This window comes from Dasypus novemcinctus, chromosome 26 (genome assembly GCF_030445035.2).
Source record: "Dasypus novemcinctus isolate mDasNov1 chromosome 26, mDasNov1.1.hap2, whole genome shotgun sequence".
In the NCBI taxonomy this organism is placed as follows: Eukaryota; Metazoa; Chordata; class Mammalia; order Cingulata; family Dasypodidae; genus Dasypus; species Dasypus novemcinctus.
The window spans coordinates 50,318,632-50,340,850 of NC_080698.1; the positions used below are offsets into that span (position 1 = coordinate 50,318,632).

The following is a 22,219-nucleotide window of genomic DNA, read 5'->3' on the forward strand; positions in this document are numbered from 1 at the left end:
GGGTGGGGATGGAGCTGCAGGTGTGTGCAGCAATCTATGCAGTGCGGGTCCAAGATGACCTCAGTTGCCCTGGTAGACTTCTGATTTTCAGTCTTTGCCAGCCAAAGTTACCTGCAGTTACATGTATAGGCTGATGCAGGTCTCCTCAGCCTCCTCTCTGCCAGAGGTGGGGCTGTATCCTAGGCAGGCTGCAGGCAGATCTGCATGAAAGAAACTAGTTCCTGCCCACACTGAGAGTTCCAGTCAGCCCGGCTTCCCCTCTGGCTGGGGTTGGAGTCAGAATGGCACCTACTGGCTTCTTTCTGACTTGGGCTGGTACTTACCTCAGCTGTTCCCAGGGTTACTCTTAGCCATTCAAGTCTACCAATCAGTAGCCAAAATCGGCAGCCAACCTTCTCCTCCTCCCCTGTTTCTGGGAAATGGAGCTTCCAACTCCAGCCACAGAATAGCTCCTGGGGTGGCTCATGCCGCCAGAGTAGGATGATCACTGGCCTCCATGATTGGCCGGTAATTTCCCGGAGAGGCTGGCACAGGTCCTCACAGCTTCCTGCCTGCTGGAGGTGGCACTGGGGCATAGGCTAGAGCTCCAATCTGATCTGGATAGAAAGAAGCCAGTCCCCACCTGCACTGGGATTTTCAGTCCGCCCTGCTTCCCCTCATGCCAGGCACACTATTATGATGGCAGCTCCCAGCCTCTTTCTGACTTGGACAGGCTTAAACTTCAGCTGTTCTCAGGATTATACTATAGCCCAGTGAATTTACTCATCAGTAGCTGAAATTTGTGCCCAACAGTCCCTTCCTCCCCCATTTTGGGGAAGTGGAGCTTTCAATTCCAGCTGCGGAACAGCTCTCGAGGTGGCTTGTGCCTCCAGTGGAGGATGGGCACTGGCCTCCGCGGCATGCAGCGCTCTACTTATGAGTCTTCTCTGTAGATGGGCAGTCTCCTCCTTTCACTCCTTCAAAGGCATTGCAGGTTTCTCTTCTGGTCTCCTAGAGCCCCCAAACAGGTGCTTCAGCTAGCTCCAGAGAGCTCTGGATGTTTGCTAACTGCCCTTAGCAGGAGCTGACTCTAGGAGCGCCTACTCTGCCGCCATCTTGCTTTTACTCCTTTAGGGGACTTTTAAAGGTTATTCATCACTGTGTATCAATGCTGATATAAAAAATGATTGAATAAATAAACAAACTAATAAATAAATAAATGGTGGAGAAGAGACAAATATCCCTTGCAGAAGAATTCCAAATAATTTATGTAACTATTCAGCTCTCAACAAGGTGAAACATAACTCCCCACCCCTTAAGTATGGGTTAGACCTAGTGACTTCCTATGGAAAGGTGGGGGGAGAGTACATTTACAGTAGAGACAAATACTACCCCAGCCAGGTGATCAAAGTCAACGTCAACTGTGATAAATCATGTAATAGCGTGGACTCTTGATATGATGAGACTAAAATGACACTTTACCTTTGTGGTCTTTCCTCCCAAAGTTTATAATCTCAGTCTAATCATGAAAAAGATATGACAAATCTCAATTGAGGGCCAATTCTTTTCAAAACTGAGAAACCTTAACAGCCAAGAGGAGCCCGAGGAGACATGAGCAAACATAATGTGTTATCTTGGATGGGATCCTGGAATGGAAAATATCATCATATAAGAACTAAGGAAACCTACACCCGAACAAAGGCACAACCAAAGAAAATATAAATAAATTAGATTTCATCAAAATTAAAAACTTGTGCTTCAAAGGACACTATCAAGAAACTCAAAAGAGCCCACAGAATGGGAGAAAAGTTTTACACATCATTTATCTAAGAAGGTACAGGTGTCCAGAATATATATTAAAAAATGTTTGTAGCTCAACAATAAAAAGATAAATAATCCAATTAAAATTTTAAATAGGTAAATGTCCAATAGCACGTGAAAAAATACAGAACATCATTATCAGAGAAATGAAAATCAGAAGCACCATCTGATACCATCCCACACCACTAAGATGGCTGTAATAATAACAAAAGACAGTAAAAAGTGTTGGAAAGTATATGGAGAAATGGTACACCCACTGTGGAAAACAGTTTGGCAGTTCCACAAAAGACAAACATACAAGTTATCATATAAGCCAGCAATTCCACTCCTCGGTAGAATACTCAAGAGAATTGAAAACTTAACTTTCACACAAAAACTTGTACACAAATATTCATAGCAGCATTAATCAAAAGTAACAAAAAAGTAGAAACAACCCAAATATCCATCAGCTGATAAATATGGAATGGCCATACAATGGAATATTATTCAGCAATGAAAAGGAATGAAGTTCTAATAGGTGCTACAGCATGAATGAGCTTTGAAAACATTGCACTAAGTGAAAGAAGCCAATCATGAAAGACCATATATTGTATGATATCATTTTTATGAAATGTCAAGGATAAACATATCTATAGAGGCAGAAAGTAGATTATTACCTAGGACTGGGAAGGTAGAGAGGAAATAAGGTATGACTGCTAATGGATACAGAATTTCTTTCTGGAATGCTCAAAATGTTCTAAAATTGTGATGATGGTTGCACAACTCTGTGAATATGCTAAAAGCCATTAAATTGGATGCTCTAAATGAGAAAAATTTTAAGGGATAAAAATATAGTAGTACAAAGGAAAGTCTGTGGGAATATTTTAATAAAAATTGAAGAAAACTGTCACAAAATACAGAAAAAAACTAAGAGATGGAAAATAGAATAGAAAAAATAAAGTAAGCGCAGCCTGCCCAAGAATGGCACTGCACACACGGAGAGCTGACACAACAAGATGATGTAACAAAAAGAAACACAGATTCCTGGTGCCACTGATAAGGATAGAAGCAGTCACAGAAGAACACACAGCGAATGGACACAGCGAGCAGCCAACCAATGGGAGAGAAATAAATAAAAAGTAAATCTTAAAAAAAAAAATCCAAATAATAGCAATTCCAGAAAAAGAGAACAGAAAAACATAGTTTGGAAATCAACAAAGAATCAAAACAGTTTCCCAGAATTGAAAGACTTGCTTTCCAATTGTTTTCATAAATAGACAGCAATATCAAGTAGTAGGTACATACCAAATGTATTTGTTATAGTTGAGTATATTCAAATTAAATTTTAAACTTTAAAGACAGCTTGGGAAATGAAGTCATGAAGACAGATTAAGAAGTTTTTCTAGGAAGGGAACAGAGAAATAGTAGGGTAACTATCAGGAGTATGGGAGTTGAAGCTTTTTTCTTTACTTTTTCCTTTTTTTAAGGTTTATTTCATTTTTTAAGGTAATTGATTCTGGAGCATATAGTATGCTAAAGGAAATGATTCTGGAGAGAGGGATAAATTGATGCTAACTGGAATGCCCCCTCTGTCAGCTCCGGGGAGCTCCAGAAATACCAGCATGAAGTTTCTGAAGGAGCTAAGGAGATAACCACAGACACAGGTGGTTGAAAATTTCTGACCACCACCAATACTAATTCCATTCAGATCTTTAGGTTGAACCTATGTGGCTTCATATAAACTTTGCTGTTCTAGAGTCATAAATATCACGATGTGAATCTATCTGGGATGTAATATAGCTCCTAGTATTTATTTATTTATTTATCTTTTTTAATTGTCTTTTTTAAAATTGATAAATAGAGCACATAAAACACTACTTTAAAAAACATAAGAGGTTCCCATATACCACAATCCCCATCTCCCCTCCACATCAGCATCCCCTTTCATCAGTAAAGCACATTCATAAGAGAAAATATGATTCTCTCAGAGCTGTAGCTCAAGTTACAAAAGTAATTGTGATTCTTGATACTTTTATCATAAACCTAGAGCTCCATGCAAAGTTGAGTATCTCAACCAGATATTTGGACCATGCAAGTTATTAAATATTAGCCCTAAAAAGGACCTCAGCAATCATCTTGTTCACCTCCTCAGACTGAAGATGAGATACCTAAGGATTTGAGAGGTATAGTGATTTACCTAAAATTAAAAGAAAATCAGAAATATTGCATAAAATGGTTCGAGATCAGATCAAGTAAAGCTTTATTGTTGCACAAAAAATCAAAAATAATATAAAATAGAGGCAGAGCCCAAACCAGATATTAGAACTCTTAAGTTCAGTTCTCTTATATTTCCTCCTATGCTGTTTTTCATCAACAACACATTTTTTGGTGCTTGCTGTCTCTTTCCTGAATACCTGACATATGCTATATTACTATACCAGTGCATACTACAGAGGTTACAGTAACTCAGTTCATAAATGAGCCAAATAAAACGTCAGTAAATTTGGCACAAGAACAGCCACCTATTTGCCAAAGTGCTAGAGAAAGCCCCAGGATATGTGTAAATAACTCACAAAGCCTGCAGCATAGAGAAGTCTGCATTTCTCAGTGATATGGGAAATAACTGCCCCTTTCTATTTTTAAATGAAAATGACATTCTGATGTCACCTTGAAAATCTCAATAGCAATGACTGAATGCTGGAACGAAGACCTAGAAAAATGTTAAATTCAAAAAAGAATTTAATAAGATTTTAACAGTTATTCACCTCTGTGCAAAATGTTTAACAAGATAGAAGACTAAGATCAATTTCTGCTCCTTGGGAGCTTTCAAATAGTTAATAGGATGAGACTGACTGACTTACTTTAGATCAGGAAGAAGCCTTAGAAATTCTTATATAAGGTAATTCTTTCATTGTACAAGTGGGGAAATTGAGGCTGGAAAAAGGAAATGGCTAGTTAGTGATCCAGCAAAGACTAGTACTCAGGTCTGATGACTGCCTAATTAGTGCTCTTCCCACATCTGCTATAACCACATACCCATGAGTAATTTTAATGTTTATATCATTTCACAAGGATTTAAGAGTGTTTCCCAACACATATAATAGAGAAGTATAAAAAATAAATCATTGATGGTGTTAAGGCAAGGGAAAATACAGCAGAAAGTAATGGGCTGGAGTAAGAGCAGTAGAGATGTATGCCATGAGAGCCTATACAGGTGGCGGACTTGGCCCAGCGGTTAGGGTGTCTGTCTACCACATGGGAGGTCCGCGGTTCAAACCCCGGGCCTCCTTGACCCGTGTGGAGCTGGCCCATGCGCAGTACTGATGTGTGCAAGGAGTGCCCTGCGTAGGGGAGCCCCACGCTCAAGGAGTGCGCCCCTTAAGGAGAGCCTTCCAGCAGGAAAGAAAGTGCAGCCTGCCCAGGAATGGTGCCTCCCACACGGAGAAGTGACACAACTAGATGACGCAACAAAAAGAAACACAGATTTCCGGTGCCGCTTACAACAACAGAAGTGGACAAAGAAGACGCAGCAAAATAGACACAGAGAACAGACAACTGGGGTGGGGGGGGGGGGGAAGGGGAGAGAAATAAATAAATAAATATATCTTTAAAAAAAAAAGATCATATACATTAGCTACTGATGGACAGCAAATTTGGCACTCAGCTTTTTTACAACAAAAACAAAGAAAGAAAACCCACTAGGGTTGTAGCATTATTAAATGCAAACAGATAAGTTATTTGGGCAAAGTATAACTATTCCTCATAATGAGAACTAAGAAAAATTTCTCCCATGGAGTCTTAAAAAAAGGAAACTATATGGTATGTAGAGATCCCAAATAATCCATAAATTTAATATTCTAAAAGACTCATATTTAAGAAACAAAACAGTGTTGCCCACTAAATTTATTAGAGTCGTTCAAAAAAGGAACATACATAATATGGACTACAGATAAACAGAAGACATAGTCTTGGAGGATGGAAAGAATTTTCACAAGGAAAGGGAAGTGATGGTCTATCTGTCAAAAGAAACAGTAAGAGGAGTAACTTTTTTTCTTTGTCCCTGCATGTCCTAGGTTAAAATCTTGACTTGAACTTGTTCTTTCCTTTTTCCTTTGCTAAAATCTGCATCTGGCCTTTCTCCCTTGGGGAAATGTGACACAGAATTTAACAACACTTGTGAAAAGTTTCTTCAGAATTGCTCTACACATTCTGAATGTAACTACATTTTGAATGTAACTGTGATGTTGGGACTCCAATCATATTTATTAACATATTCTACGTTCTAGAAATATTCTGATATACACAAATGTTTTTGGGGTGGGCAAGCGGAATTAGTTGGCCTGAAAAACTCAGCTGCTATACAAGTGTGCTATCCAATTTACATAAGAGCCAGACAGATTTTCTACCAATGACTCCAAGAGTTTTGGTGAATATACTCAATACATGTCTTGTAGTTTAATTAGATTTTTTCCTTCCTCTGGATCTTTTCTTCTAAAATATTTGTCTCCAATTATCTCTCCATTTTCAGAAGTGAGATTTTGTTTGTTTTTGCTTCTATATTGAAACCCCTGCTTTCATTTTTTTTAAAAAACTTAATTTTTACAACAGTTTTAAATTTACGGTAATTCTGTATCCATAAGCAGTCACACCTCATTTCCTCTCTACCTTCCCAATCCTAGGTAATCACCAATCTACTTTCTGCCTGTATAGATATATCTATCCTTGACATTTCATAAAAATGGGATCATACAATATATGGTCTTTCATGATTGGCTTCTTTCACTTAGCACAATGTTCAAAACTCATCCATGCTGTAGTACCTATCAGAACTTCATTCCTTTTCATTGCTGAATAATATTCCATTATATGGCTATACCATATTTAATTTATCAGCTGATGGATATTTGGGTTGTTTCTACTTTTTTGTTATTTTTGATTAATGCTGCTATGAATGTTTGTGTACAAGTTTTTTGTAAAAGTAAGTTTTCAATTCTCTTGAGTATTCTACTGAGGAGTGGAATTGCTGGCTTATATGGTAACTTGTATGTTTAGTCTTTTGTGGAACTGCCGGACTGTTTTCCACAGTGGGTGTACCATTTCTCCATATACTTTCCAACACTTGTTACTGTCTTTTGTTATTATTACAGCCATCTTAGGGGGTGTGGGATGCTGTCTTTTTGTGTTCTTTGATTTGCATTTCCCTGATGAGTAATGATGTTGAGTACCTTTTCACATCTATTGGCCGTTTATTAATATATATCTTCCTTGGAGAAATGTCTCTTCAGATTCTTTTCCTATTTTTATTGAGTTATTTGTTTTTTTATTGTTGAGTTGTGGGAATTTAAAAAAAATACATTTTCTTTTGAGATAATTTCAAACTTACAGAACAGTTATTAAAATAATTAAAATTGCATACAGAGAACTCCAATATTCTCATACTCCTCCAGATACCCAGACCCACCCATTTTAACATTTTGGTTCATTTGCCATATCATTCTTTCTATACAGCTGTTGGTCCTTCTCTCTATCCATTCATCTATCTGCCTGTCATCTATTTATCAGTCCATTTTCTGAACACTTGAATGTTCCTTGAACACTACATACTGCCATGTGCATTTCCCAAGAACAAGGTTATTCACTTTTGTAACCACCTTTAGTGCAGTTATCAAGGTCAAGAAATTTAACATTGATATAAAGTTTATAGTCTGTATTCCAGTGTTTTTCATATATATCCAATGTCCTTTTTTTTTAAAGATTTTTATTTTTTATTTATTTCTCTCACATTCCCCCCACCCCCATTATCTGCTCTCTGTGTCCATTCACTATGTGTTCTTCTGTGTCCACCTGCATTCTTGTCAGCAGCACTGGGAATCTATGTCTCTTTTTGTTGTGTCATCTTGCAATGTCAGCTCTCCATGTGTGAGGCACCACTCCTGGGCAGGCTGCACTTTTTTTGTGCAGGTGGGCTCTCCTTGCAGGGCACACTCCTTGCACATGGGGCTCCCCTATATGGGGGACATCCCTGTGTGGCACGGCACTCCTTGTGTGCATCAGCACTGCGTGTAGGCCAGCTTACCACATGGGTCAGGAGGCCCTGGATTTGAACCCTGGTCTACCCACGTGGTAGGCAGACACTCTATCAGTTGAGTCAAATCTGCTTCCCCCAGTGTCCTTTTGAGCCTTTTATTCTTCCATATAGGATCCCATCCAGGATCACCTATTGCATTTCCTTGTCATTTTTCCTTTAGTTGCTCTTTTTCTTCTTTTTTTTTTAAATTGCAAGAACTTATATACAACATAAGCTTTTCCATCTCAGCCACTCCCAAGCATACGTTAGTGGGATTAATCACATTTACAATGTTATGGTACCCTCGCCAACTTTCTTTACTAAAACTTTCCCATCTCCGCAAACAGAAACCATAAGTCCATTTTGCATTAGCTCTCTGTTCCCCCTACTCTCCACCACTGGCAACCTGTACTCCATTTTCTCTATGACCTTGTGTATTCTCCAGTATTTTCTTTGTAGTGACCATGGGGCTTAAATTTAGTAACCTAAATCTATCAATCTTGTTTGCTTTGATACCAACTTAACTTCAATAGCATGGACAAAATATTTTCCTTTTATCCTCTGTCCCCCCACCTTTATGTAGTTCTTTTCACAATTTATTTATTAATACATTCTGTGTCCAAAACCCCTGTGGTATCATTACATTTTGTGAATTTGCCTTTTAGATTCTGTAGAAAGTAAAAAGTGGAGTTACAAACCAAAAATATCAAAGTACTGGCATTTATATTTACTCATGCCATTATCCTTACCAGAGATCTTTATTTCTTAATGCTGCTTCAATCTATTTTCTATTGTCCTTTCCTTTTAACCTGTAGAATTCTCTTTAGCCTCTCTTGTAGGGTCTGTCTAGTAGTAATAAACTCCTTCAGCTTTTGTTTATATGAGAGCATCTGGATCTTTCCCTCATGTTTGAAAGACAATTTTGCTGGCTATAGAATTCCTGGTTGACCGTTTTTTGCTTTCAGCACTTAAAATATGTCTTCCCTCTTCTTTCTTGCCTCTGTGGTTTCTAATGAGAAATTGGTACTTAATTTGAGGCTCCTTCATACATGACACATTGCTTCACTCTTGCAGCTTTCAGAATTCTCTCTATAGTTGACATTCAACAGTTTGATTAAAATATGTCACAGTGTGACGTATTTGGGTTTATCCTGATTGTATTGTGTTGAGCATTTTGGATGGGATGACATGAGTCTTAAATTAAATTTGGGAAGTAACCAGTCATTATTTCTTTGAGTATTCTCTTGGCCCCTTTTTTCTTTCTTCTTCTGGGAGTCTCACAATGTGTATTTTGGTGTGCTTGATGGTATCCCACAAGTTACTCAGGCTCTGTTCACTTTTTTTCATTCTTCTTTTTGCTTCTCAGACTGTATGATTTCAATTGTCTTATCTCTAAGTTTTCTGATTTTTAATTTTACCAGCTTCAATATCTCTTGAACCCCTGTTGGGAATATTTCATTTCTGTTACTGTGGTTTTCAGTTCTATTTGCTTCTTTTTCTCTATTTCCATCTCTCTATTGATATTATCTTTGTTTATCTATCATTTTTCTGATCCCCTTTAGTTCTTTGTCCATGTTTTCCTTTAGTTCTTTAACTATATTAGAACCATTTTTTAAAAAGTCTTTTCTGCTGTGTCCCAGGTCTCATCTTCCTCATTGATGATTTCTAATGCTTTAATCTCGTCTTTGCCTGGGCCATGGCTTCCTATTTCTATGTATGTTTTATAATCTTTTGTTGAAACCTAGATATTTTAATATTTTAATGTGTTAATTGCTGGAATTTCAACTCTGAGGTGTTTATTCTTTGCACTTGTATTTAGCTAGTGTTATGGCAGAAGGTTCCTTTAATGCTAGGAGTCTAACAAAAGAAAAAGGAAAGAATATAGGGGGTGAGGAGGGGAGGGGAGAGACAGAAGAGGAAGGGGAGGGAGGGGAGCAAAGAGGGAAGAGGAGGAGGAAGAAGAAATAAAGAACACAGCTTTCCCAGTCTTTGCAGATTGCTCCAGTGTGTTCTCCTTCAGGGCTTATCCATACAGTGCGTTTTAGAGAATAGTTCAAGGCTAGAGCATAGGGGCCTCCCTAATCCTTTCTCTGTGTGTGGCTGTAGGATTCCCCCATTTACACTTATACTAATGTTCCCTCCTCCCTAGGCAACAGTTTCCTCAAGGTCTTGAGTACTGTGCTTATATACCAGAGCCAGTAATCTCTTGCCCCAGGAAGCCATGATTTGACTGCTCTCCCCTGGTGTTCTGTAGGAGAGCTCTGTGAGCTGCCTTCTACATTCAGGACAAATTCTGGGTTTGTGAGCCTTCAATGAACATCATTCCCTTTGGCTGCTACCAGACAGATTGTGCCAGATATATATGCTCCTGTTATGTGCACGAGGGTTACTCTGCTCCTTCAGGAACCAGGACTAGGGAGGATCACAAGAGGAGTCAGCAAGGATGTCAGGTGATTCTACCATAATAGTTGTCTTTTTCTTGATACAGTGCTGACCCTTTTATTCAATCCTATAGCTATTTACTGGAGCTTTGAGAAAGATGTCTCTTCCAGTTCTTACTGACTGTTCAAAGCCTGTGGGGAGGCAAAGTCCTGGAGGCTTTTTACTCAGCCGTCTTGATGGGGCAGGGCCTCTGTAAGAGGTTTTTATATATTCTAAATACTAGAGCCTTTTTGGATATATATTTTACAAATATTTTCTCCCATTCTATGACTTGTCTTTTCAATTTCTTGATAGTATACTTTTCTTTTTTTAAAGGAGGTGCCAGGGATTGAACCTGGGACCCTGTATATGTAAAGCAGGTGCTTACCCACTGAGCTACACCTGCTCCCTACCCAAAATTTTTTCTTTCTTTCCTTTTTTTTTTTTTGATAGTACTTGGAAGCACAAATGCTATTAATGTTAATTTTGTTGAAGTTTAATTTATCTAGATTTTCTTTTGTTACTTGTGCTTTTGATGTCATATCTAAGAAACTATTGTCTAATTCAAGGTCAGAAAGATTTAGACCCATGTTTTCCTTCAAGAATTTTATATGTTTAGCTCTTACTTTTATGTCTTTGTTACATTTTTTAAAAAAAGATTTATTTATTTACTTTTATTTCTCTCCCCTTCCCTGTGCACCCCCCACTCCCACCCCAGTTATCTGCTCTCTGTGTCCATTTGCTGTGTGTTCTTCTGTGTCCGCTTGTATTCTTGTCAGCGGCACCGGCAATATATGTCTCTTTTTGTTGCATCATCTTGCTGCATCACCTCTCCGTGTGTGTGGCACCACTCCTGGGCAGGCTGCACTTTTTTTTTGCACAGGGTGCCTCTCCTTAGGGGTGCACTCCTTGCGCGTGGGGCTCCCTTACACAGGGGACACCCCTGCCTGGCAGGGCACTCCTTGCATGCATCAGCACTGCATGTGGGCTCCCTCACCACACGGGTCAGGAGGCCCTGGGTTTGAACCCTGGACTGCCTGTGTGGTAAGCGGATGCTCTATCCATTGAGCCAAATCTGCTTCCCTCTTTGTTACATTTTTTTTTTTTTTTTTTTAAAGATTTATTTATTTATTTAATTTCCCCCCCTCCCCTGGTTGTCTGTTCTTGGTGTCTATTTGTTGCGTCTTGTTTCTTTGTCTGCTTTTGTTTCTTTGTCCGCTTCTGTTGCCGTCAGCAGCACGGGAAGTGTGGGCGGCGCCATTCCTGGGCAGGCTGCACTTTCTTTTCACGCTGGGCGGCTCTCCTCACGGGCGCACTCCTTGCGCGTGGGGGCTCCCCTACGCGGGGGACACCCTTGCGTGGCACGGCACTCCTTGCGCGCATCAGCACTGCGCATGGCCAGCTCCACACGGGTCAAGGAGGCCCGGGGTTTGAACCACGGACCTCCCATATGGTAGACGGACGCCCTAACCACTGGGCCAAAGTCCCTTTCCCTCTTTGTTACATTTTGACTTCATTTTTGTATGTGATGTAAGATGGGAGACTCCAAATTCATTCTTATGCATGTGAATAGTCAGTTGTCTCAGCATCATATGTTATAGAAACTGTCCTGTTTCCATTGAATTGTGCTGATACCCTATCAAAATTCACTAACTGAAAATGTGAGGGTTTATTTCTGGACTTCTACAATTTGTAGTTTTTGTTTCTAAGAACTATTTGTTTTGCTCTGATTATTCCTTATTAAAAACCATGTTTTTGTGTTATGGATGTGATATTTTCCATTACCTCTCTGAGGATATTAATGAAAGCATTTAATGTTTTCATTTCCCTGCATAGTCTCTATTTCTCCAGGTTACTTTTTTTTGTTCATAAGTTTGATCTCTTTCTTTCTTTAATGCCTGCTAAAATTTGTATTATTCTCAACTGCCTCCTGAAATCTAAAGATGGGACAGTAAAGGCTGAAGTCTCTCTGCATTTGGGTGGAGCTTACCCACTGTGGGCTATACTGTGGGATGATCCAGCTGGACCTGACTGATGTGTCAGTATCTTTAGATCTTTTTTTTTCTTGAACAGTTCAGAAGGCTCTCTTACTTGTCTTCCTGGGAGGGTGTAATCATGGCTCCCAGGATTCTTAATTAGGGTTTAATTAGAAAGTAAACTTTAACTTAATTCCCCTGTTATCAATGAAGTATCCCTACCTTCAAATGTGCCTAGTGGCATCTAAGCCAGAAACCCTCTTTTTTTAACCTCTCCAGTGAATGAACTCATTTTCTTCCTGGAAGAAGGGGAGAATACTGAGAGAATGGGTTACTGAACCAAGTATAGTAATGGGGAGGATATGGGAGGGCCTAATTGCTTGTTGACATGCAATCCATACGCTCACATTTACCTTTACCTCCACTTCCAGAGACCAGCTGCCACTTCTCCTGAACCTTTTGGAGGTTCTGTGATATACGCCAGGCTCCTTCTCTTCTTTCCTCACTGATGATTTAGAATTTGGCCTTCCTAAGTCTGGTAACTCAGTTACCACTCCACCTTCCATTTTGTAATGTCCAAAATTTCATGGCTGTCATTCTTTCTATTCTCTTTGGATTTATACCTTAAAACAAACAAACAAACAAACGAACAAAAACAGAACTAAGCAACCCTTTACACATTATAAGTAACACAGTTAAATATTTGTGTTCATTCTGTTATCTTTTTAGTCCCAGGTTAATGGGGGCTGGGAGACAGATCAAGACTCAGGCAGTTTAATAGATTACTGGCATGGCGGGGGTCTGAAGTGACACTTCAACCCGCCCATCTAGGTTGGGAGTGCTCCTTCTGAGCTGGGAGAACTGGGTGGGTTTACAGAAGGGGTGTGTAGGTGTGATGGAAGATATATGGTGGAAAAGTAACAAGATAGCTATTTCAGAGTAGGGCGTATGTCTGACAAGTATGGAAAGGAATGTACTATGGGGAAGGAATTACTATGACCTTGCAGGTATGGTGTTAAGCAAGGGCCGGAATGGGGCATCCTGTGTTTGAGCATGTACGAACGCACATTCTTTTGAGCATATATGAACTTGGAGCAAGAGGTCACATCCTAGCATATATTTAATAACAACAACAAAAATAGATTATTTAATAATATTTCTTATATTAATTTCTAATTTTATATATAGGAGTCAGGGAAATTTAAGCCTTGCTTTGTAGTAAAGCCTTAGATAGATCAACTTTTATAAATGTTCCATGTGTGCTGGAAAATAGTATATAGTATTTAATTGTTGGTATCAAAATCATTTGTTGGATTATGCTTGCTAATTATCATACAGATATTTTTTGTACTTTGCAATTTTCTTATTAATCTATCAATTATTTAGAGAGGTTTGTTAAAATCTACCTCTACAATTACAGGTTGTCAGTTTCATCTTGCAATTTTGTCAACTTTTGATTTATGTATTTGAAAGCTATGTATTAGGGCTGTGTATGTTTCCAAGTATCTTTCTGCCATATTGTTCCTATTAAATGTGTGTAAGAACCTCATTATCCTTCTATCAGTGCTTTTTGCTTTTAGTTATATTTTGTCTGATATCTTTTTTCCATCCCTTAACTTTTTTGGGGGGGCATGGCGCAGTACTGGGGATTGAACCTGGGGCCTCGTACAGCAGAAGCAGGTACTCAACCAATGAGCTGCACTCACTCCACCATCCCTTAACTTTTTAAAAAAATATTATTTATTTATTTATTCCCCCCCCTTCCCCATTGTCTACTCTCTGTGTCTGTTTGCTGTGGTGGTCTTCTGTGTCTGCTTATATTCTCATTGGGCAGCTCTGGGAATCAATCCTGGGACCTTCTGGAAGGGGAGAGAGGCAATCATTCTCTTGCTCCACCTCGGCTCCCTGTCCTGCTACATCTCTTATTGTCCCTTTTTTGTGTCTCTTTTTGTTGCATCATCTTGCTGTGCCAGCTGTGACTGCTAGCGTTCCTACTGTGGGCAGCACTCCTTTGCGGGGCGGCACTCCCACGCGGGCTGGCACTCTGCGTGGGCTAGCTTGCTGCATGGACCAGCTTGCCTTCACCAGGAGGCCCTGGGCATTGAACCCTGGACCTCCTGTATGGTAGACGGGAACCCAACTGCTTGAACCACATCCGTTTCCCTCCATCCCTTCACTTTTAATTTTTCTCTGTTCATGTAGTTTAGGTGTTTCTTTTGTAAACAGCATGTAAATGGATTAAAAAATCAACCTGTCAATATTTGTTTTAACTTGAAATTTTACATTTATTATAATTACTGATATGTTGGATTAATTTCTACTGGTTTGTTTTGTGCTTGCTATCCTGCTTTTTCTAGTCATTTCCTTTTTATTTCTTGCAATCTACAGGATTCCAAGAATTTTTTTAAAATTCCACTTGTTTTCCTCTCCTTTAAGTTGGAAGTTATGCATTCTGTTTGAATTACTTTAGTGGATATCCTTAAAATTTTGCACTTGCAGTTGACTTAAAATCTAAATTCAATCAATTTATTTATTGTCCTCCAGAATAATTCAACAGCCTTACTATGATTGCTTCCTTCCATCTTATGTGTTATTACTGTATTATTTTTATACTCACCAAAATAGTCATTATTACTATTTTTGTTGTGTAACCCAGCTTTATACCGGAATCTTTCTTCCAATGTCTTCCTTGTGCTGTCCTAAGGTTTATATCTCATTCTCAGTTGGACATCAAAATTCAAGTCCATATTATTTGTAATAGTGACAAATTGGAAAAAGTCCAAATGTCCATTATAATGATCCATCCACATAATGGTATGCGATACAACTGTAAAAAGGAATAAAGAGGGTCATTATGTACTGATAAGGACTTATTTCTTTGATATAATAAGTGAAAAAAACAAGGTAAAGAATAGTGTGTATGATATGCTTTTATTTAAGGGAAAAATATAGATATATATTTGTTTACTTATATTAAAAAAAAAACAAAACACTGGAAAGATGCATTGCTCTGTCTCTTAGCTGAGATTCTAGGGAAACAAGCTATCAGTAATTGCCCAGGAATCTTATCTATTATAGGAATTTTCCTCAACTTCCTTGTAGTTTCTAAAAGTTGCATTCTTGAAGCCTGCCTGACAACATCAGTGATGTTATGGTCTAGATTACATTTCACTTTATCAGGCATCAAGACTTCTTTTCTTAGCCACTTGATGTATGGGGATCCCAAAATAATCCATTGTATACTCTGACTAAAGATTCTCTGATTCTCTAACATGGAACAATAATCATTATGCCCAGAGATTTCCCAAATGGCCCAACACAGTGAACTGTTGGCTAAGGAGTTCCAAATTTCTCTTCCTTAAAAAGAAGAGAAAGGAAATAGATGTGGCTCAAGGAGTTGGGTGCCTGCCTACCACATGGGAGGTCCCAGATTAGGTTCCTGGTGTCTCCTAAAGAAGATGAGCACGATGGTGAGCTGATGTGACAGCCTAGCACAGTGAGCTGATGCAATGAGATGATTCAATGAGGAGACATAACAAGGAAACACAATGAGAAACACAACAAGCAGAGAGTGGAGGTGGCTCAGGTGATTGGGCACCTCCCTCCTACATGGGAGGTCTTGGGTTCTCTTCCTGGTACCTCCTAAAGAGAGGACGGGCAGACAGAGAGAGCACACAATGAGTGGACACAGAGAACAGACAGTGAGCACAAACAACAAGGGGGGAGGGAACAAAAAAAGAAGATCTTTAAAAAAATCCAATTAAATTTTTAGTAATGAATGGTGGTGATGGTAGCACAGCAATGTAAACATAATTAATAGGACTGAATTATATATGTGAGTGTGATTAAAGGGAAATTTTAGGTTGTATGTGTGGTACTAGACTAAAAATTTTAAAAAACATAGAACTATACAATACAAACAGTGAATGAACCCGATTGTAAACAATGGACTATAGTTAGTAGCTCAGTTATAAAAATGTTCTTTAATGAATTGTAAACTGTACCACATGAATACAAGGTGTTAATATTAGGGTGTTATGGGAGCTCTGTATTTTATTCATGATTTTTTCTGTAAACCTACAACTTTTCTAATAAAAAAAATCTTACCATAAGGAAAAAAACCCACTAATCAGGACTGGTTGGAGACTGGCAGTGTGGGCAATATATCAATACCAATAGCAAACTCAAAGCTTTCGAGTCAAAAATTCTATTTAGGATAAAGAAGAGAAAGATCTAAAAAAACAAGACATGCTAAAAGATGAAGAGCACTTTCCCTGAACCATCCTATAGGATTTCTTCAGAATTGCCAGTTCTTTAAAAGTTCATTGGGGTTAGAAGGAATGGTACATGGGAACTCTGTAGTTTCTGAATGATTTTTCTCTAACCCTACAATTGCTTTACTAAAAAAAATAAAAATTCATTTAGGGTTGCCTAAGGACCTGAAGGAGATCTAGATGAATGAGATGACAATAATATTGATGATGATGATGATAATGACAACATTCATTGAGTGTCACAAGGTGCCTTGTATTATGCTAAGTTTGTACAGACCACAACCTCATTAGTTAAGTATTATAATTATTGCCATTTTGAAAAGAAAAAATCTGAAGTTTCATCAAATAACTTGCTTTAGCTTACTATTACTCAGCTAATAAATGGTAGAACCTAAGATACAAATTTAAATCTGAATTTCTTGTAAGCCTGATTCCATAATCTCTTTACTGTTTCTTACAGATTGCCTAGGCAGGTAGAGTTTCCTCTTCTCACCCTACATCTATTGCAAACCCAGGAGAGGTGTTGTCTATATAGCTGGGTTCTTATTCTCTTACAGAAGAAAGAGCTAGTCTCAAGGAGAAAAATTAATGAAGTGCAGAGGTGGAGGTATGTGTTGGAGAAAAGGAGGGGTGAAAAGAGAACTAACATTTACTGAGCACTCATTAAATGTCAGGCACTTCTTTTATTTCCTTTTTTTATTAAAGCAGAAATATCTTTACTGATTTTCTGATACTATGTAGTCATTTTAGGTATTTCAAACAAAAAGAAGAAAATACAAAACTTTCTCAGTCTCATTTCCTAGAGGCAAACTCTGTAATCTATTTGAATATCATAAGATACCACAATATATGATAAAATATTATACCCATATTTTGTTTTAAGTTATCTTCATAATCCTGGATATTGGTAGTATTTTTGTCATTTTAGAGATCAGATAACAAATGCAAAGAGGTTATATACCATATCTCAGATGATATAGCTCAAGATTAGAAGTCTGGTGATTTCAGAGTCCAGGCTCTTACCACAGTTGTGCTTTTTGGAAACTCTCATTGTGTTTCTTACCTCACACCTCTTTGCCCCCTGACTCCTCAAACATGTTCCTATCCTGAGTCTACCCTATTCTATTTTCCTACAAAGTAACTCCTTTAATGTGATTTCAAGTAGCATTTTCTGATAAGAGAAAGCAAGAATGGAAAACCTTCAACATATGAAAGAATAATATCTAAGGATGGATTTCCAGGCTATGAGAAGGGGCAGCCTGTAAACCTCACTGGGCATAAGGGTCACATTTATTTTCTACTGGGCAGTCCAGTATTAGGGATAGAGATTGGAATTTTCTCCACACACACAGCCTTTCTCAACACTTTCTGCCTCTTCTCTCTCTCTCATTTTTATTTATTTATTTATTTTTATGGGCACAAAACTTATATATTTAGAATTAGCCAGCTGGACTCAGTTTAGATGATTCCAATTTTGTTGGCAACATCCAAAACATCATAGTCAGGAGCCAGTCAAACATATGCCCTCTTTTCTCCATCAGGCCTGATCAGGGTGTTGACCTTGGCCACATCAGTGTCATAGAGCTTCTTCACAGCTTGCTCGATCTGGTGCTTGTTGGCCTTGACGTCCACAATGAACACAAGTGTATTGTTGTCTCCAGTCTTCTTCATGGCTGACTCAGTGGTCAGGGGGAATTTGGTGATGGCATAGTGGTCAAGCTTGTTTCTCCTGGGGGCGCTTTTCTGAGGATATTTGGACTGTCTTCTGAGATGCAGCATCTTAGGCCACCAGAAGGTGGGTGATGTGCAGATCTTTTTTTTGTGGCTGCGGACACCTTTCAGTACAGCCTTCTTGGCTTTCAAAGCTTTTGCTTTTGCTTCAGTTTTGTGAGAGGCAGGTGCTTCCTTCTTCGCTTTTGGTGCCAACTTTATGAAAAGGCTCTCTTTTAAATAGATGGTTAAGAAAAATTCTGGGGAAGTGGCCTCCTAAACTGATTATGTCTAAAAAATAAAAATAAAAAACACACAGAATAATTTATAAAGGATGCAAGACCCCACCTTGGAGCTACCATTCCTTGTTAATAAAGCAGATGACCGAATTAAATTATACAGGAGTTCAGTGACTTAACGGGCTTTTACTCCTTAGGGGAGAAGGGGAAATAAGAAGAGACCTTTAGTTAAAAGAACTCTATATACAAAAATAAGGGAACTAGATCTGGAAAAAGCTTACTATCTGGGGACATTCTTCAAACATAAAACTTTAGATCAAAGCTCTCCCTCTCCTGTCCCCAAATTGAAGCAGTCAATGTTAAAAGTATTGCCACCTTCAACAAAGAAGGGCTTCTAGTTCAGAGTAGCTAAGTGATTTTACCAGTTTGTTAAGAACTGCATTTTTGTAAAACATAGACATGAAAGACAAGGTGCCTGGACTATTCTCATCCAAATTCTTCTACTAACTCACTATTTTGGGCAAATCTCTTCAATCCTCAATCCCCAAGGGTCTCAGTTACTACAATTGTAAAAAGGTATTTCAACCAGGTGATGTGTAAAGCTACTTCTAATAACACTCCATGGTTCTCCTAAAAGTTAATCTTAGTTTCTTACATTAGAAGAAATCAGTCTTTCCTAAACTGTATTCTGTGAGATTTATTGGGTATTCTGTGATGACCAAAAGGAGTGGGGCTTCTATGGTCAAAGACATTAGGAAATATAGGATTAAACCTATTATGCACTGGAAGGCCAGAGATGGTGAATAAGTCATATTAATCCTCCTCACATGGCCTTCTTTAAAATACCGTCTTCTAGAAGCCTCCACATGAATCATCTTAGGTGGGAATGACCTTTCTGGATGACCATTATCAACTTGTCTAAGCAGAGAATTGCATTTCCCAGCCTGATTACAGTGACATCATTATGCAGAAAAACTCTCTGATGGGATAAGTATCTACTAATCTATTTTTTTTAGCAGATTGTCAATAAGAGCTGAACAAATGTCATTATATTACAATATCACCATCCATCCCTCAAAACTATAGGTTAAAAAGCTATTCAAACAGGAAGGAAAACATTAGCATTAGATAGTCCCAGGATAGTAGACTTTCAATTTCAAATATAACTTTGTCTTAGAGGCTGTTGCTGACATCCATCTACTAGGAGAAAAATGGTTAATACCTCTGATGCCTAGTTTCAAGTATTTACTCCTTTAGTTGAAAGATTTCTGTTGGGTACTGGAATCAAAATTGCAAGGAACATGGTGATGAAATGGTAACATAGGTCATTGGAACATATTATACACACACCTAGCTAGTTAACGGTAGGGCCAAGATCTGAATCCAGCATTCTTCTTTTATTCTAGGGTTCCTTTCTTCATAATAGGAACAAATATAAAAGATATTTATATGAATAACCAATTTGAAAAAAAATTTAAAACATTAGTTAAAACTAGAAAACAATATCTGTACTCTATTATTTTAAAACTTCAAAGAAATTACAAACTGAATTACACTTGATTTTAGAAAAATATTGTGCATACGCAATATGAAAATAATGGACACAGCTTTGAATTATCTATTTATTCATCTAAACATTTACCAAGACTGTATTATTAATCATATACTATGCTAGATACTAGACATTTACAACTGGATAAAGTTATAGTTCCCTATTCATAATTTCTTTATTTATTTCTCTCCCCTTCCCCCTCCCCCCCCCCCCTTGTCTGCTCTCTGTGTCCATCCACTGTGTGTTCTTCTGTGTCCGCTTGCATTCTTGTTATGTAGCACCAGGAAACTGTCGCTTTTTTCATTGCATCATCTTGCTGCGTTGGCTCTCTGAGTGTGCGGCACAACTCCTAGGCAGGTTGCTTTTCTCACGCAGGTGGCTCTCTTTGCAGGTCACAGTCCTTGTGTGTGGGCACCCGTAAGTGAGGGACACCCCTGCGTGGCACTGCACTCCTTGTGCACATCAGCACTGCGCATGGGCCAGCTCCACATGGGTCAAGGAGGCCTGGGGTTTGAACTGTGGACCTCCCATGTGGTAGGCAGACGCCCTATCCATTGGGCCAAGTCCGCTTTCCCTTGAGTTCTTTAAAAGCAGAGTTTTCTCCAGTTGGTGCCAGAAGAACAAGTCAGACAGAGAAGGAGAAGTATTCAATGTGCCATTGTTGGCTTGAAGATTTGTAGGGCTACATATCAAGAGTACAGGCAGCCTCTAGTAGCTTAGAGTAGGCTATGGTTGGCAGCTAGGAAGGAAATGGGATCTCAGTCCAATAACCACAAGGAATTGAGTGCTGTCAAGAACAAGAATGAACTCAGAAGCAGATTTTTACCCAGAGACTCCAGATAAGAAGGTCATCTGGCCATCACCTTGGTTATCCTAAGCAGAGAACACAGTATATCAGAAGTACTAACCTCCAGAACTGTGAGCTAATAAACGGGTTTTGTTTTAGCATCTGACTTTGTGGTAATTTGTTATATGGTAATAGAAAATTAATACAACAAATCTTTACAAACTGCAAGAATCATAGGAATTGTATGAGTCTATATAATGTCTATTAAGAAGGCAGGGTGAACCAGGAGATCAGAGGGCCTGGGATGGCACAGTACCAGGCTGGAAAAAGTGTTCCTGTATAATAGAATCCAGATGTTCTCATGAAATCTTTTTTTTTTTTTTAAGATTTATTTATTTATTTTTATTTCTCTCCCCTTCCCCCTCCCCACCCCAGTTGTCTGTTCTCTGTGTCTATTTGCTGCATGTTCTTCTTTGTCCACTTCCGTTGTTGTCAGCGGCACTGGAATCTGTGTTTCTTTTTGTTGCATCATCTTGTTGTGTCAACTCTCCATGTGTGCAGCGCCATTCTTGGGCAGGCTGAACTTTCTTTCGTTCTGGGTGACTCTCCTTATGGGGCACACTCCTTGCGCGTGGGGCTCCCCTACGCAGGGACACCCCTGCGTGGCACAGCACTCCTTGCGCGCATCAGCATTGTGCGTGAGCCAGCTCCACATGGGTCAAGGAGGCCCGGGGTTTGAACCGCGGACCTCCCATGTGCTGGACGGACGCCCTAACCACTGAGCCAAGTCCTCTTCCCCTCATGAAATCTTAAGAGATAAAATCTAGTGAGGCCACATAAATTCTGAAACTAAAGGTCTTTGACAATATTATGGATTATTTTAACTGGATGTTTCTGATATGCACTGTACTCTATCAAAAAATATATATGTGTGTGTATTTTTTACAAAGCACCAGAGTTGCCTGCCTTACAGCAAGGCTCTTCTCTGATAAATCAGAGTCCAGTTTTTTCCTACTCTGGGCTACCTAGGACCAAAACCCCCTAAGAGGCATATCTTCTCTTTTCCCTCTTCTAATCTATCATTCATTAATTTATTCAAATTTTTGTTAAATGCTCCATATCAAACATTATGCATAAATAAAGGTCTGTAGCGATTCAGAGGAAGTGGAGATTACTTCTGGTTTTGTGGGAATAGAGTGTATTTGGAAAGGTCATATACGACTTCACCAGGCTTTTGGATATACAAAAAGGTCTCAGTTTAGTGATGAAGGATGCTAAAATAAGAATTCAGCTCCCAAACTCCAAAATCTCTACTCCTTTCACTCCAGTAAACAGGTGCAAAGCCTTTGTCTAACACTGTAACCACTGCATGAGTTGGCATACTTCTAATTTATAGTTCATGAACAGCTGAAAT

The 22,219-nt window shown here is 38.8% G+C and overlaps 1 protein-coding gene and 1 pseudogene across 1 annotated transcript in view; one reads left to right on the forward strand and one right to left on the reverse strand.

The window, feature by feature from the left end:
* Window positions 1–22,219, forward strand: part of SYN2 (synapsin II) — a 218,052-nt gene that overhangs the window by 71,228 nt on the left and 124,605 nt on the right. The window lies entirely within an intron of this gene.
* On the reverse strand, window positions 17,941–19,341 carry LOC139437690 (large ribosomal subunit protein uL23-like; annotated as a pseudogene).